The sequence below is a fragment of the Pseudomyrmex gracilis genome, unplaced genomic scaffold (genome assembly GCF_002006095.1).
Source record: "Pseudomyrmex gracilis isolate BER0280 unplaced genomic scaffold, ASM200609v1 scaffold_34, whole genome shotgun sequence".
NCBI classification, from domain to species: domain Eukaryota; kingdom Metazoa; phylum Arthropoda; class Insecta; order Hymenoptera; family Formicidae; genus Pseudomyrmex; species Pseudomyrmex gracilis.
In genome coordinates, this window is record NW_018020618.1 from 504,647 (window position 1) to 522,762 (window position 18,116).

Consider the following 18,116-nt stretch of genomic DNA (forward strand, 5'->3'; position numbering starts at 1 on the left):
TGTTGTATGAAAAAGGTTTTTTTTTAACATTTTATTACCAATATCGTATGAAATTTTATGCATCTCGTTTCAAAGATAAAAAAAAAAACTAAACTCAAACAATGTAAAATAGTCTAACTCGGACGAGAACTGTCATTGTTCAATGAAACCATTCTTTCAACTCATTAGCATAATGCAAGAGCTTTGTTACATCCTTAAACGTATTTGTAGCTTATCGTACTGGCTATTATAAATCTTACGTTGCTGCAAATAACGAGCTAAATAAGTTACAACCGGCGGCAATATTTTCCCTTCGTCCTTTGCCGCGATCCCGCGGGAACTTATGGTGGTCGTTAAAGGAACTACAAGAGCGAGAAAGAGAAACAAAGTCGTCGCCGCTCTCTTTGGCGTGTGCGCAACCTTTACGTTCGGAATAACAACTCATTACCGAGTCTCATTGCGGCCCGACGGAATTATATCGCGCCGGGGGCGCGCGCTTGTTTTTAACGTGCCACGTCCTTGATCACTCACAGCCTCTCTCGCCTTTACTGCTTGTCGACTGGTACAGCTAAAACCGGCGGATGGGCTGCAGCTGCACCCAGTTAATTCACGCCAGAGGCCGAGACTGTGCTCTCGCGCGTGTACACAATCTACCGCGTCACACCGAGCGCGCGATCTCGCCTCCGCACTCTACGGTTTTCTCACCACCATCAACACTCCGATCCTATTCGATAGACCGAATACACGAGTAGTTTCGCCATTATGTCGTTCGTCGGCTGTTCAAGCAACGAAGAAGAGAGACTAAAACAGAGGCGGGACAAGCTTAGGGTGGGAATGAGGAGGAGAGAAGAGGACCACACATGAGCATTTTGGAGCGTTGCGAGAGGTATGGGAACCGGAGAAGTAGGGGTGAACCGAACGAAAGGGTGAATGTGCGATGCATCGACTGTGCATACACGCTGTGTCGTCCTCTCCATAGACAAGCGCGCGACGCCCATACGTGCTTGGAGACTGAATTGGTGTCGTCGCGCATCTGCGTGCTGCAGGCGCGCGTGCCACCGTCTCTTGGTAAGCGTGTCCTGCAACACTGCCGATATCAAAGTAGCCCTAGACTTCGATCCAGAGAACGAGTTAGTAGAGTTTCTTCTGGCCACAGAATATCTTAAGTTATACGAGACAGAGATCCGAGTCTCCCTAGTGACACATGTACGCGATTCGCATCGAAATCGCGGTATGCACTTACAAAGCTGAACTACGTTTGGAAATTTTAGATAAAGCTGTATTCATATATATATATATATATCCGCGTACGCGCGCGATTGCAAAATTGGATAAAAATATTATACTACCGCGGGATTTTTATTTCAATTTTCCGGGAATGTGGTAATTTTCGTTTATGTTTACATAAACGTAGCGATTATGTCGATACCGTGAGAAAATCTAGAAATGGAAAGAACGGAGGAAAAAAACAGTCGCGTTGCGAACGAATTTTCTCTGCGGTTTTATATGATTGGTGTTCGGATGCTGAACTATTTTGCTTTGTTTAGTACTTGATATAGCTGAATTTATGCCCATAAGAAGCTTAGCTCTGTTTACTGTTTCGCGAGTTGGACTTTACGGTCGGTATTCGCGCGCGTTTAGCAGCTGGGAAGCATGTACATAATAGCGCCGTTCGAATTCAAACTATTTCGCCGCACAATCGAAATTCTGACGGAAATTTCCACCAATGTGTGTGGCGCAGGCCGCGCTTTCAAGCGGCCGTAAATGCAATCTCGCGTGTTGTTAGTTCGTTTTGAGTCGATGCTGACTAGCAGAAATTCAATTTTACGATGAGTGGGTTTTTTTTTGGGGGGGGGGGGGGGAACGCGATATAATCACGATATAACCGTCCAAACTGACGGCGCTTGCACAGGTCAAATTTCGTCTCTGTGATTGTCATCGAGTAATTTATCTTTCATTTTGTTGCGTCGTAGACATTTATATCGTTTTGCGTCGCTCGCGCGACTAAACGTCTGTGCAATTAATGTTATTTTATTTCGATTTAACACGCAATTCGGTTATTCGTCTGAAATATACACATTCTGTGATGTGTTCAGATTTCTCACTTGCAATTCAAACAAACAAATTGACTCTACGAAATCCGTGATGTTTTGCGATGTAATTTTTGCAGCTGAAAAGATTTATAAATCACAGAACGCATAAGAAATATAACATTTCTCCGGCAATTTATTACGCAAAAGTGAATTTCTCGATAAATGCTGTAAAGTTTGATATTTATTTTAACGACGTAGCTAGATATTATTTTCTTTGGAAAAATTTATATTTTTGACGCGCCACTGACACAAACTGTAAACAATGGAGCATGAACGCGGATAATCCTCTGTAACGGCAAATTGAAAGCTTCACTCAGTGTCCTCCTCGTGATGGAGTTTGTACGATACCAACCCCGATGATCCGCTTTACCCTATATATTGTCTCTTCTAAGTTATATTTTTGGCAGAACATATTTAAATCTCTAACCTTTTGCTATCTCGAAATAGAAATCTACCCTCTTACTGCATGATCTTTTGAGACAAATGAGGCAAAGTAAAAAAAAAAAAAAAATAACATCGAGATACCGTATTTTATACTTCATAAGCTGGAAAAAATGTCATTTCAGCACGATGTGTTGGGTTGACGGTGTTCGTCTTGTTGAGAAAGTCGTAGTCGCGTATGCAAATTTAAAACTACGAGAGCAATCGACTTTACTTTCAATATCTGCGAAATGTTCCCATAAATTTGCGGTGACGCAAATATCGCGAGAGTTTTAGTGGGCGTTTTGTGCGATTTTATCTCTGTCGACGTATCGGGTAGGCAAAACCCGTTTCCTTCTCCATTTCGAGGTGTTTTTCCCCTTCGGTTTCGAAGTCGAATAAACAACGGCCGTCGTGCACGATCGTGAATTTCGTAGCTAGCTCATGGCCTCCATCTTCCCCTACGATCCAGCTATTCAACCCCTCTCGTAGTAAGTACGTGACTAAATATATTCTTTTCCATTTTCGAGACTCCGACGCCGAGGCCGAAGAAACGTCGTGTCCCAGTTCACGTTCGGCACGACTGCCACGTATATTGGAGATCCGTTCGTGTTTAGTCGACTTACCTCGTCGACGTGCTTACACGACGAATTACACGCCCCTCGCGTGTATTGGCCTCGAAAATAGAGGTTTTCCTTTTTCACAAATGTAATCGCATTCTCCGGCATATAGGTGACACTCACAGTATTGCGCGTGCATAGTTGCGCTGAAAGAAAAAGAATTTCACGTATAATAAAACGTAGTAAAATATTTCGGGAATTTTTTTGATAGATATATATTTTTCTAAATCAATAAATTTTTTTGATATATTTTTTGAAATATTTTTCAATAAAGTGTTTCTATGTTATATTTTTTCTATTTAGATACGCAATATCATGTTTTTTATATCAGAAACAAATATTTAATTTAAAATCCGTTTGGTCAAATCGTTTTGCTGGACTGAACTCTCGTGATAATAAAATTTCATGCACACAAGAAATAAATAAATATATATATATATATATAATTCTTGTAGATGGGTTTGTTTTTCTCGAAAGAAACGCACGTTTCCCCGCGGTGCTGAACTTTCAGCGTGATAGGCAGTTAAGGTAACGCGTGGATTTATAGTTTATTCGATATGTGTGTGATCGTAACTGTTCCGAATGCGGAAAGTCGAACAGAACTATATGTGCGGAATGGCGTATCCTGAAAGTTTTCATTTCCCTAAAGTAAGGCGTTTATTGCCGCGTGGATTTCGATGAGAGAGGATATTTACAGGTTTTGATACAAGATTGCGTGTCCGAATCGTATTTTTCCAATTCCGAAAAATGTTTCTTCTTACATACAGTTTCAAAGTGCTGCGCGAGACTTTTTACCGTCATGAGATCGCGCACAAGTTTTATATTCTCAAATAGATATGATTTTGTTTGTGTGTGTACAGGATATATGGTTCTCTAGCAATAGAATCGATGAATGTGGCAAAGTTGTGAGAACGAGGTAGAAAATAAATAAGATTTGTAAAACGCAAGCGCGATCTTCAGAAATTCTTGATTTGTCAAAATTTGCATTAACTTTATATGTGTGTTGATCTTTCCATATAAGATAATTTAATTTGTTTAATAAGTTTGACAAAATTAGTGTGTCTGCAGAGAAAGCTAAGTAAGATAAGCAGAACGAGACAATTAGATGAAGAAATGTCGCTTTTTTTGTTTATTTTTTTACTGATATTCTCGTGCAAAAAAGATAATGACGCCGAAGAAATAAAAAAAATCTCAACGCGCGCGATATTGTTCGCGATATTGCACATTCGAAAATGTGTCCGTTCAAGTGGCGGGTCGTATTTCGGAGCGCGGCTAATGTCAGATGTACTCGAGATTTCGTCCAATGCGCATCCGGAACTTTCTCAGTATGTCGCCCGCGGCGCGATAAGAAGGGGAAGAAATAAAACGGCACGGCGGCGGCAAATGCAAGTCTGGCTGCCTAGAGAGCTGGAAACTCTATTTTATGGTAAATAGACGTTGCGCGGCGCGCCGTAGGTGAAAAAGCGAAGCGGGAAAAGAAAGAACGGAAACGGAGTTAAAAACGGCACGACGGAGGCGCTCGAGCCTCGAGCAGCAGCAGACGGCGAGAAAGAGGCGATAGTTTCACCCTTCGGTTTATCGGTTTTCGAACAGGATGCACGATCCCACTCCTGGCTCTCTATCGGCTGCACATTATTGTCACCTTCCAGCATACAAAGCTTTCCTAGGTTATACAGGCTTAGTTTACACCGAGTTGTGCGTCGTGTGTCGTGTAAAGCGAGATGACATCTGACGAAATAGCAGATATGCAATTTTCTCGCAGTCGTAACCGGTGACGAAAACAAAAAAAAAAACTACAAAAAAATAAATCACGTTTCGCATTTTCCGAACGTTGAAAATATTGACGATGAAATGTCTCTTGGCGATGCAAAATTCCCGATAGTAATTTTACACATCCTGAATTTTTTTGCGACTCCTTTAAACTTTTTCCACGTTTCCACTTTTCCTTTTCCACGATTTGCATTTGGACGCATAATGGAAGTAACATATTCGCAATGAGAAAGTTTCGCACAATTTCACGCTTCGGGAGATTGACGTGTGTTAATTGCGAAGTACTTTATAATACGCATATAACCCAAAGCTGGCTATCAGTTGTTATTATTTTGCTACACAAAGAAGATTAATGCTCCCGCGGTGTGTATAACTACTGTGTGTATTATGGAAACGAGGTTAGCAGTAGTAGTTTAGCGATCAACTGGCTTTTCTTAGGGGAACACGTAGTGTGTAATTAAGATATAATTGTGTTACTCTTGACGGGGGCGGAGTATATAACGGGCGCGATGCAACGCCAACAACGAAAGTTATCCGGAATTAATCTCTGACGTGTAGGCAGCTTCTAGAAATTGCTGAGAAATAATGACGCAAGTAATAATTATTTTATTCGCAAAATAAGATGCGCAATGTGTACATGACACTACAATATATATACAAAAGTCTATTTGTCATTTGTTTGTCACGTAGATGCTTTTTTCATTACAACACAAGTCAGCTGTTTTTCAGTGTTGCAATTTTATCGCCAAAACTTACACCTGATGTTAAATTTAACGAACTTGACGCGTACATAATAATTATACGCAACTATAAAAGTGTGTAAAGAGTATTCTTTCCGTCATAATTTCATCTGGTTAAAGCACAAAGAGTCAACATTATGTAGATGGGTATAATACACGTAAATCAGAGGCGCTGGTTCGCGCTTGTTAGAGTATCAAAGCAGCTTGCCCGCCCATTCGCAGCATGTCTATCTCGTTGGTGTATTCAACCAACCGCAGGGGACAAAAGCCACGCTAATATGTGCAAACTGACGAGGGCGCAAGAAACCACTGCCTAGATGTTTGCTGTATAGCGCGTTATGAGAAATGCTGCTTTAGAAAGGCAACGCGAGTAATTTATGCACAAATCTTTACGTCTCTCTTCAAATGTTCGTACGTGCTATTTTATCGAGTCAGAGTGAGAAAAAAAAACGCATTTTCTGAAAATATTCACCCTGTTGACAAAATTATAAATTATATCTACGCGTGCAAAAAAACAAATATATATATATATATATGATCCACGCGAAAATATTTTCCGAGAGATAACGCGACAACGATTGCGTATTAGCGTAGATAATATTTTAAATGAAAACACAATTGTTGCGCGTGGCCGAATTGATTATCGAATATCACGATATAATTAAATTTATGCTATTAGTCTTTGGTAAACAGACGCATATATTTAGCGCGACAGTGACACGTACGTCGACGTTGCTGTTATAACAAATTAGAATACCTAAATGCTTGCGTAATTCTCATGATTTCGGAATGCGGAGGGTCACAGTCAGCCTGGGCAGCAATCGTCCTAACGAAGTGACGTTGATTAATCATGGCGCCGTATTGTTACGCGAGTTATGTTCATCTCGTGAGGAATTTGGGCTCGTTTATAATACAAAGATCCTTTGGCTTTTAGAGTTACAAATGTCGAATCCGCGAGGTTATATTTTCCGGTTGGCAGCGCTGTATTTTAATATTTCAATATTGCCATTAATTAACGTTATAATAGACATCATAAATGATTATTGATTATTTTACATTATTAATTATCCGTTGTTAATTATAATACTGTCTGGGTGTGCACACATATGTGTGTATTCAGAATATTAAACTCTTCTTATTTCTATATATTGCGCGCATAAATTAATTGCAATAATATTCTTGTTTTATTCGCGGTTAATAGCTACGTCAAATAGATCATATTAGTTACGCTATCGTGTAAACGTTTTCATGCTTTCGATTGGTTAACAAACACGTCACACAAAAGCTGTCTGCGTTATTATCAATTCAGAATGTTTATGAATTTTGCCGTATATATAATAATAATAATAAATGCGTTGCTTTATAATAAACATGTTATTATCACTCGTCATAACACTAACTACCAAATATATATTTTATTAATAATTACTTTTAACAATTATATTTTAAACACATTGCGTAACATCGAGATATTACGCGCGATAAATTGACGCGAATAAAGCACGATTTCTCACCCGGTTTATCTCATAGTATCCGCAATCGTTCTGTCCGGTGAAAAATATCCTATAAAAAACTAGTACGGTAGGAAACGAAGCGTGAACGATCAGTTTGACGAGTAAAAAGTTGGCAAAACGCGTCTTCACGCTTGCCGCATCGCATCGTCGTCGTCGTCGTCGTCGTCGTCGTCGTCGTCGTAGTCGTCGTCAGCCACCGCCACCGCATCTAACGATCTCTCCGGATATATGTTAACGGGTATTACTGGTGCTGATGAGCGTTGGGACACGTCTAAGGATTAAAGTCGAGCTTATGAAAGCCACTCTGGAACTCAGTCGCCGCCGCGGTATGTGTGTACGGTAGATTCGAGAGCAGATGTTCGTAATTGCTCTCCTCTCTGTACTCTCTTCCGCCCGACTGTGTTGTAAGTGGTGTGTGCCACGTAAAGTTCTCCCTGAGAAAGTCGTTGTTTCGTCGCACACACGCTAGTGGTGTTTACGTGTCGGGCACGCGATGTCCTCGTGTGCACTACACGTGAAAACGCAACTGGATTCTAGTTAGAAATATTCGCCTCTCCCTCTTTGCAGTCGTATATATGTGTATACGACTGCGCGTATTGCATTTAAACACATGTTTGAGCATAGTGCACACCGACGCTTATCTACGTTTAATCGTTATGTTCAAATTAATTACGTGCACATTTACGTGTATATATAATTAATAGCGTACGTTTATCTCGAAGTATTTTACATTTTAACTACCACCTATACGTTCGCATAAAGATGCTACGGTAGTGGTGGTGGTGGTGGTGGTGGTGGTGGATAAAGAAAGGTATTCAAGACGCGGAAGAAGAAGCGTCGTTAATTTCTCTACGCCGGCGGAACAAGTCGGTGAGATTTACTGATATTTTTTCCAGTAAGCTTTTAGCGTTCGCGTCGGCGCTTGCTACCTCGAGGTTGGTCTCTCTAATCCGCCTTATAACCCTTCTTCTCTCTCGCCCTCGTCGTAGTGTCCGCTCATACTCGCGAATTACAAATGTTTATTGCAGCGAGTGGGTTATAACGGCCACCCGGCAAACGTATAACCAGGGAATTATGCGCCGTGGCCCTTTCTGAAATCAACCCCGGCGAATGCCTGCCGGCGCTCCCGAGCGCTCGTCTTTCTAGATGGTTCATAGAGTAGAACGGGAGGAAGGGTAGCGCTCTCTAAAAGGGTTTGAAGGAAAAGCGTGTCGGTACAAGCTTTCGCTATTTTCGCGTGACTAATATCCCTGGCCCGTTAAATTCCCCGGTTCTTGTCAAAGCAATCTGCCGTCTTTTCGTCTCTTTCCGAGGAGTTTCGGCGCAAAGGGATGAGCGGTGTGTGACTTTAAGATGGATGATCGTCGCGACTTTCGAATTAATCGATACTCCTTGGGGAGGATTAATTTAACTCGGATGTAAGAAGAAAAATAGTCCCCCTGCTCTTGAGTTGATGCCTCTGTTGCCGGGTTTTTACACGGATGGCTTTCGCATTATTTATGCAGAGAAGCGACGTCTGTGCGCGCTCGCGATGCGAACGTCGAGACGTTAAAGACGATGGCGGATTTCCAACGGACGAGAAGAAACGGAGAAACAAACGTGATGATCAACACATTGCGCTTTTAAGATTTGCATTTCAGTCACTGGAATAATGGATTTCCACGCGATCAATAATCAGACATATTAGATTTAAAACGCAAATGCTGTAAATATAATCTAATAAGTATATAGGTGTGTTCTCTCGAAGCAAACGTGAAAAAAAAAAATCTCGTAAAGCGCGAACTTCATCGTCCGCGGTGAAACTCTTGTAACTCACGCCACGTATCATCTTCACGTATTATATTCAGACAGCAACGTGTAAAGTTTGATAGCAAAACTGACGATGCGCACGGTTATGTATGCGGAGGTCGAGGACGGTTTACGACGTTACGAATGTACAAAATCCGTGAGAATTTCCACAGCTGGTAACAAATTTTTTTTTCGATCTCCGGTTCGTATCGCGGGAGATTCTCAAAATTTTTGCAGCAAGGTCAACAAAACGTGATGCCGTCGTAATCCTCGGTCGATCTCCGTGTTCCGGAGTTGAATGGACGATAAAAGTAACGACTACTGCGGCAGTAACGTCGCAGTAGCGCCGTCGTGCACCGTAAAATCCGCTTTAAGGGCGAATCGTCTTCTCTCCTCTGCTCTCGTTGCTAATTGATCCGTCGGCGTCGAGAACACGAAGCGTCTTTCCGACACGGTGCGCTCACAAAAGCTACCCCCTAAAATTTACTCCCGTCTTCGCCGGAGTTTACTCAGAAGCCGTTCTGGCGCAGCTTGTGCAACCTCGACGACGACGAGAGGAAACTCGGATAAGACGAAGAATGAGGGCGGGATAGACGACCGTCCGGTTTACTCGAACCGGAAACGCGAGAATAAAGATTCCTTTCATTTTCCGCGACACTGTGCCGCGCGGGAAATATTCGAGCGCTCACGGAAATGTTACGGTGCGTGAAAAATTTATTGCTAGATTTATTGCTACCGCATCGCGATCGTGTGCTAATTCTCTCTTAATCGACAGTAAATAAAAATGTTTTCTTTTAATTAACAATTAACGGATTATGTATTTCCACGTATAATTACTCAAATATTATTCGAATATTTTCCGAAGCGTGTACAAGTTTGTACGTGGCAATTTAGAGATTAATTAAATAACGAGACGTTTATCCAACATATTATGTGGAACTCGTTAAGAGAGAGGGTTTATTTTTCATATTGTTTTCAAATTACTCTGACATAAAGTCTGTAAATTTTCACACATTAAGATTACCGTAATAGAACTACACGTACGATATACTGTTAATGAGATTTTATTCGAAGCCGTTAAGCCGACGGAGCTAATTACAGACAAACTGCTTTCGGTTAAAGCTGTTTCACGAGAAAGTAGTTAATGAAACGGTATTCAGCGCAGACGGATTTATAATAGCGCAGTTTAATGGACTTGTATAGGGATGATAAGGTGCGATATAATTATAAAGCGCGTTCTCTTGCACGCGCATTTATCGATCGTTAATCACACGTACATATCTATCAGAAAATAAATAAATTTCTGATTTCTGTGAATAGTGATTTTTTTATAAGATGATGGAGAGTAGAGTAAAAAAAAAAAAAAAAAAAATAATAATATTTGAACAACAAATGCGCAAGTTTATCACATCTTACTAGCTTGTGCAAAGCTGTCATCATGTACGAGTTGACAACTTCCGAACCTTTCAAAAGACCAAATTTAACCTCACTCTCAATATCGACAGCACTGTACATAATGAAGGTGCACGCGCAGTGCTAACGTAAACCGAAGACTAAACTAACGTTAGTGAAAATTGACGTGTGATGGAGTAACTTATATCTAAATATTATACTTAAATAAATATTATCTTATATATGTGCAAAAATATATTGTGTATATTTCCAACAAAATAGAAACGTTTATAAGCATTTTTATCAATCGTTCAATAGACACACACACACACACACACACACACTCTCTCTCTCTCTTTCTTTTTCTCTTTCGATCGCTGAGACGCAGTCAGTGCCAAATTTTAGCTAGTCGTGTGCACTCGCGGCAAGAAGTTAGATGCAGCCGACGACTTTCGACCTCGAAGTAACAGCACGCGCGATGAATATTTATCGAGTCGGCTTGTGGTAGCGCAGACAAATTAACGTCGGCCAGCAGCACGGCACATGGCCGAGGTAATCGCGGTAATGAACAAGTTTAATTACGATATTTTAACGAGAGAGACTCGAGAACTTGGGAGAGAGACGAGAGAAACACATGAAACTTCAGTCATTAGACGGTCGCGCATGGATGAACCGTTTCGGAGGCGACGCCTCGGCGATCCTTCCTCGGGGGTCTCTCGAATGCACGGCGATCTCTCACTTGAGAAAGGAGGACTGGTTTTGCCGCGTGTTGCTCCAGCGCCAACTGCGAACGTGATTCGCATGCCAACACGTCGCGAAATATCAAGGATGGACGAACGGGAAGCGCGTTAGCCGCTCTGAGGGTGGATTCTACCCACTTTTCGGGCGAGAAAATTGCATGTCTGTTTATGCCGCGGAATTCTCCGTCCGCCGAGAAGAACGCGCATCACGGCGCCCGGTAAAAACTGCGAACGGTTTTGTGCCGCTCTGGCTGCACAACGCTCCTTTCCCTTCCTCAGCCATTCTCCATCCCTCAACTAACACGACCGCGCGCGCGCTTGTTTTCTCATTCCCTCTCCGAAGCCGCATCGTCGAGTACGTATTACATATGCATAGTTTCATAAATTTGCGCCGTGATACCGCTTCTTCGAATACGCGAAAGCGCGCCCCTTGAAACGCGGCCAGGAAACCTGTCTGTGATATTATGGCGCGAAGCTGTGGAACGACGCGGATGTTGTTGATAGCTTTACGGTATGTCAATGTTGATCCAGAGTGCGAAGTATATCGAAACTACTTCGATATACTCTCTTGCCGTTAAGCGAACTGCTGGTGTCGACCTCCAATTACCGCGTTGACTTTTGTTAGATCACGAATTGTTCTCTGGAAGTGGAGACTACAGAGAACGTGAGTGGCTATTGTTCCGAGCGCGAAGATATCTACGCGAAATAGACACAGGTCGGGGTCAGTATCGGTTCGATGACGTTGAAGCGATGTGCAAACTGTGGAGTGAAATTGGCAATTCCACTTCTCGAAACGCCCGCTTTGCCATTCAGCTGTCTCGTTCACTGATACAATGTGTGTTTTAAGCTCGCTATCGCGCCGCAGGATATTAATAATCTTCGCCCGTAATTGAGTTCCTTAATTCAGCGTCAGCACGCTGATACGCAACAATGGTCCCGAATCGTTTTTCTCCTCGCTGCCAAGTAGTTTCATCGGTACACCGCGAGCGGATTATTAATTGCTACCTTAGCGTTTTGATAAATTGTTGCAGTCGGCTTTCGTTACCGCTCATTTACGAGATAAGCGTAGAGGAGTGGAGGAGAGTTCAGCCGACTGATTTTGATAGTATTCTGTTACGAACGAATTTTCGGACGAGTAAACCTGATGAGTGAATTTGTTGCTCCGACAGTAACATTCAAGCTAGATATGCGACTCGCAATAAAATGTAGGTAAAATATTTAAATGCGAAATTATGAAATTATGAGATTTTTTAGTGTATCTTTTTATTAATAATTATAACCAAGCATATATTATAAAATTATAGATAAAGTCTTTCTCGCGTCTGAATCGTGTTTAACTTTGAAACAGATTTGCGCAATGACATCGACGTCGGAGTTTCAAGTTTGTTCGCGCGAGTCTCGCGACTTGGCAATAATTGTGACGCGACAAATTTCTCTTTTATCAAACACGCTCACGCTTTACTTTCGTCGCCGACCGCATTGCAAGCGCTTGCTCGGTGAAGTTTTATCGAGGACCGTTGCTGAAAATATAATTGTTCATTTCCGCGCTCCGCCGTGACTTTTCCGCTGCAGGATTTATCGCTGGAATCCTTCGCAATAACAGCGTGACGGAGAGAAGCGAGAGACAGAGTGAAATATTTTCATATCATTTGCTACTCACGACTACGACATTCCGCAAACTTTGAAAGTACTTCCAATAGAATTAAATTCATCGCAGCTGTAAGTTGTAAGACGTCGCTTGATATTAAAAGAGCGATGTGATCAACTTTTTGAAAGATTATCCTCTTCTTACCGAACTGTAAAATGTAAAATTGTTCAACTTTGATTTCTTGTATATATATATATATGTGTGTGTGTGTGTGTGTATATATTTATTGTATGTGCGAATTAATATTTTTTATACATGAACTTTGAACATTATACGAGCGCAAATTAATTACAAAGCTATTAGAGAAGTGTAAAAAAAGTTTGAAAAATACGAGAGAGAAAAAATACGGTTGGCATAGCATATTTTATCGTGTTTCAAGAATGCACTTCTTTATATATATATATGATATATAGAAATTGGCTCTGTTCCAAGTTAGTTATTTCTTTTTGCTGGAAGGCAGAGATTCGGAAAAAACGCTCCGAGTATCGTGTATATTTTCGGGTAAGAGGAAGTTTAAAATAATTTTATTCGTACAAAAATACGAGCCGGTAACTTTTGCTGTTATACCAAAACAATCATGAAAAAAAACAGGTTGTTGTTGAAACAGCGAAGTGGAGATTTAGTCAAGTATTTTTTTAAAAAAGTTGTATGAGCTATTTATTACAAAAATAGGTGCAAAACAATGTGTGCACATTCGCAAAAATTTAAATAACATTTGTGCTTTATCGCGCATTTCATTGTCAGTAAATTTACTATTTTTGTTTCTACGTAATCAACACGATATTTTATTTGCAACACTAATTTAGATATAGCTATTAGTTATTTATGTTTTATATCTAAACAAATGCAGAGATTGACTAGTAATACCCAAGTTTACGCGAGCGCAGCTGTAGATCTGTCGCTTCATCTTATTTGCAAACTAACCGATAAGATAAACTTTAAGGATGTTAAGATTTATGGATATTTCCGCAATATCAGTCTCGCTACGTCTTTGTATCGCTAAAGTAGTTTACCGATGTTTTGCGTATTCTTCGAAACAGACACATCGTTTTCGAAGAAGAACGTCATTTGGTTTTGTGAAAGCAAGCCTTCGAACGTGAGTAATACGAATACGGTTTTTCCCTTGGGGAAGGGAAAGGGCAAAGAAGGCGAGACGCTTTATTTCCGTCGATACGCATTTCCTTCCGTGCGATAACGTACACACATCTGATACTCCCGCGGCTCCATTCGTTCATTCGTTCTTTATTTTTATCGAACTTGCGTTTTCCGTATCCCCGTGTAACGGTCCCTTAACCGCGCGAGCGGAAAACAGCGGAAAGCGCATTATTTACGATAATCCATCGGACACGTATATATGAGCATCGATCTCGCGACTTAATCTGCTTTGCCACACATAGGAAAAAGTATGGCGTAAGTTACACGAGCTAGTACAATCTCGTGTCTCACGCGTTTTGTGCAAACTTAGATATTTACTAACTAACAATTTAATTCTTTGCCGTATGCATTGGATATGGCGGCGTCGCCTGATTCCTTTCGGGAACGCAAACGAACTCGCTCTGCGACAAATATTTGCACTGAAGTCTCCCGTTACTTCGGCGACGTAGACTTTGCCGCGGGCTCTCGGGATTCGTCTTTCCCTCTCCTCTCCGTCTTTCTCTCTCTCTCTCTTTCTCTCTCATCTCCATCTCTATCATCCTGTCATCCTTATGATCCGAGGGACTTTCCAAGTTTTCTAATTAGTATGGTGCCCCCGGGTAGAAGCGAAGTCGGCCTCTCGACAGTTCAAAATGGAGAAAATAGGAATGGCACGCCTTTGAGTTCTGTGTAGAGAACTTTGGCACCCCCATCTCCTTCGGCGTTCTTTCACTCTTCCCACGTGTCTCCCTTCCCCATCTTCGTGCGAAGGAGTCGCAAAGTCGCTTTATCGGCATCATGATTTCTCTCTCAGCGTCGACGTCGTCTCTCCCTTTTATTATCCGTTCGACCGGTCATTCAACGTCGTGTTCCACCACCGCTCGGATCCGCTGTCATCCCCCAAAGTGCAAAGTTTCCGAGTAGCCAGGGAGAAAAGTCGCGGTCGGAGTTGGGAAAAGGATTATTCTGACGACTTGATGCTCGTGTATGCAATTAAAGTCAACAGGTCCCCGTGCCGGAAAATAATGGGATGCCGAGGGTCGCGCGGATTTGAAGCCCCCCCCCCACGGAAGAAGAACGGGGAATGAAAGGGATTAAGGGTGTGCACAAATTTAAATCACTTCAAACAGTGTGGTGCGCATTCGTGACTTTGTAATGTTTCCGGAGCGATTCAGCGACGCGAAGAATGAGGAAACTCCGTGGATATGTACATATATATGTACATATATATATATTCGTGAGATTAAACGAGAGAGGAATTGATTCGTGGCTTGTTTAAATTCTGCATCGCGGTAGCCGTTCCGTGAAAAAGAGAAACGAAAATAAGTCCGGAAAGATATTCACGTAATCTGCTGTATGATGTTTTTCCGTTCGGATACTGTTACGGACGATAAAACGCGGCCAGAATTTTCCGTTCGTTACTCTTTTCGAATGTAGTGGTCTCTGGTTCGATTTACATTGACCGTGCCACAATATGCGCGTACTTTACATTAACCGATAAAAAGTCAGTGATTAATGGTCACGATGGAAAATAGTCGGCGAGTTGCGGTTCGTTACACATGATTTTAAAGAGAGGCTTTTTTAAAGAGAGAGAAGTAAATTCGGGCGAATTGGTTTTACAAACCGTGTTTTTTAACGGGCTGCAGCGACCACGAGGATTTTCTTTGTGCAACGTCGAAGCTATAATAAATTAACATCTCACGCGACAGGCCGGCTAACGATATTTCCAACTTGTTGGTGCGCACGACTGTAGAATGATAAATGTGTAAAATCTTATTAATTATATATTTGCACAATTTATGCAGTGATAAAATATCTCGAACTTGTGAATAAAAAAAACCCAGTCTAATTATTTTTACAAACATAGCATTAAAATATTGGAGCAGCGATGTTTGCGCGTTGAAATAAAACACGCTCGTAAAAGAGGGAGAAGAGAAAATTTCTTTGTAAAGAAGCTTTTTTTATGAAACATTAACTCAGTAGATCTTATGTGTGTACACATATATATATATGTATATATATTTACGTTCACTCGGCTGTGTTATAGCTGCTATTGCTGTAGAAAAACTCGCAAACAAACAATGGAAGATAGTTCAATTACGGTGGCTCTGTAGAAAACACATTAGAAACATTGTTCTCTTCGAATTGAACTTTAACAGGTAACGCACACAGAAAAGAGAACAGAAGAGCTTTATTTTTCCTCTTCTTTTTTTCCTGTCCGCGGTTTTCATAGGTTTTGGCGGACGTTTGACCAACAGGACGATAACTACCCCATAGACGGACAGAACAGACTATTCGAGATGAACCGATTCGATCCTAAATCGATTATCGTTCAACGTTCCATCAATTTCTAATTGACGCGATAATAAATTTTACCGTCGTTTCTCTCCTCCGCCCCATTGACTATTCCCATGTCGCCGTCGATACGCTCGCACGTTTCCACCCCCGCATATTTCCACCCTCCGATTAAATTTAAGCGCTTTGGTACATATACCGTACTCCTCCGCGCCCGGGCATATCGCAGAACGCTTTTCGGCTATCCGGGAGAAACTTAATGGCTCCCGATGGCACCGTCGATGAGCGGTCTCCGCTATATGAGGCTCCTTTGAGAATTGATGAGTGTTTTCGAATCGGCTCGCATGCCGATTTGTCAGCAGTAATGACGTGCGGGACTTTTTCGGCGCTGTCTCTCTCTTTTTATCTCTCTCTTTCTCTCTGGTCCGCTCGCTCTGCGCTTGTTTTTAACGATCGCGCGATGCGAAAATTATGGGTGAAAATCGCGCGGAGAATGGATCTTTATTAAGCACGTCCACAAAACTCGCCTTCGCCGAATGTCGATAATAATTGGACGCTACTTCATACCCGCTAACGATGCTTCGAGAAAGAATGCGAGAACTCTCGTTTTGTTCTATCGAAAGCGCAAATTCTGTTTGGAGAGAAAAACTAGTTAAAAATGGACGAATGAGTTTTTCGGTCGAATAGATGGGTATGGATGCGCGCGGCGGTGTTCGTTTGCCGCCGGTTTTTGGAAATTAAAGTGGAAATCGAGAGGGAGGTTGACAGTACGACTATTGCACGTCTGGAAATGATTGATGTTGAATATTACATGGTTCAGTATATTGCGACAAAATACCTATCATAGTTTAGTTCGTATCGAGCGTGTTTGGGATTTTCATATTGCGAAAATCAAGTATTTTGCTTTACTTAGAACATTCGCTATGTGTTCGCGAATGCGAAAATGCGTGAAATGGCATTATTATAAAACCGGTTCTATTCGAGAAACCGGGTCGAGTCTAGAACAGCTTAATTCCACGACCTGGGGTCTGGCGGGCGCACTTGAATCTTCTAATCGAAATGGGAGACGCGAACGCTGCGAACCTCGTCAACTCCCCATAGGATTAAGCTTATACGGAAGCGAAGTTAGATCCATTTTGCTGCAGAGACGAATACGTCGTATTCCTTTCGGAAGTAACTTCTCTATCACTTTAACACAGTTCGCTCGCGTTTTCGAGAAATTCGGAAACGCCAAACGACTGAATCCCGGCCGTAAAGCGCCGACTTTATAGAACTATAATCGCAATTGTCGCAACTGTTAGGCGATAACAGTTCGCGCCTTATCGTGATGCGCGATGATCATCACGTTGCAATCACAAAGCGATTAGACAACGATATTCAACCGGGCACGCAATTTGCAGGTAAAAAAAAAAAAAAAAACGAGAGACGCGCGTAATCTGTGCGCGAAACGCATCGGCATTATTATGATAGGTGCGTGCACGCGGAAGCGCATTGTGAATTCAACGTGTGTCGTGCACAGGCCGGAAATAATATCTATCGATTCGACTTTGCGGCGGGAGAGCAGCAACCGGTCGTGGCGAGGCGCGCGGGATAAAAGTGCATCGCGGGTGCATCCACTGTGAAAACGGCATAGATCGTCGCCGATCGCTGTAGATATACGGACGCGCGTGCGTCGTTTCCATACGCCAACCGTGGATCTCCCCCACGTCACACACGTCTAAATCATCGGCGAAATGTGCCCGAACTGCACAATCAGAAGGAGAGTATGAGGATTCGCGCGCGCTTGTCACGCGTTTCCGTGGAGAACCGAGTGTGACGCTCGAATTTTCGAATCGGCACACACCTTGTCGAGAGACTATTGATTTTCGGCGCATACAACACTCAACTAACTTGGTATTCTGTGTGAAACGAGTTCGTTTAAACTAAGCTCGTTTTAACTAAGTTTTTATTCTGAAACGTCACTGTTTTGAGCGTGTCTCACGT

The 18,116-nt window shown here is 42.0% G+C and overlaps 1 long non-coding RNA gene across 1 annotated transcript in view; it reads right to left on the minus strand.

The window, feature by feature from the left end:
• Positions 1-3,124: 3,124 nt before the first annotated feature.
• Positions 3,125-18,116, minus strand: part of LOC109852741 — a 126,704-nt gene continuing 111,712 nt past the window's right edge. The window contains exon 3 of the long non-coding RNA XR_002250031.1: positions 3,125-3,258. This is a non-coding gene — a long non-coding RNA (uncharacterized LOC109852741). The remainder of the gene's footprint in view (positions 3,259-18,116) is intronic.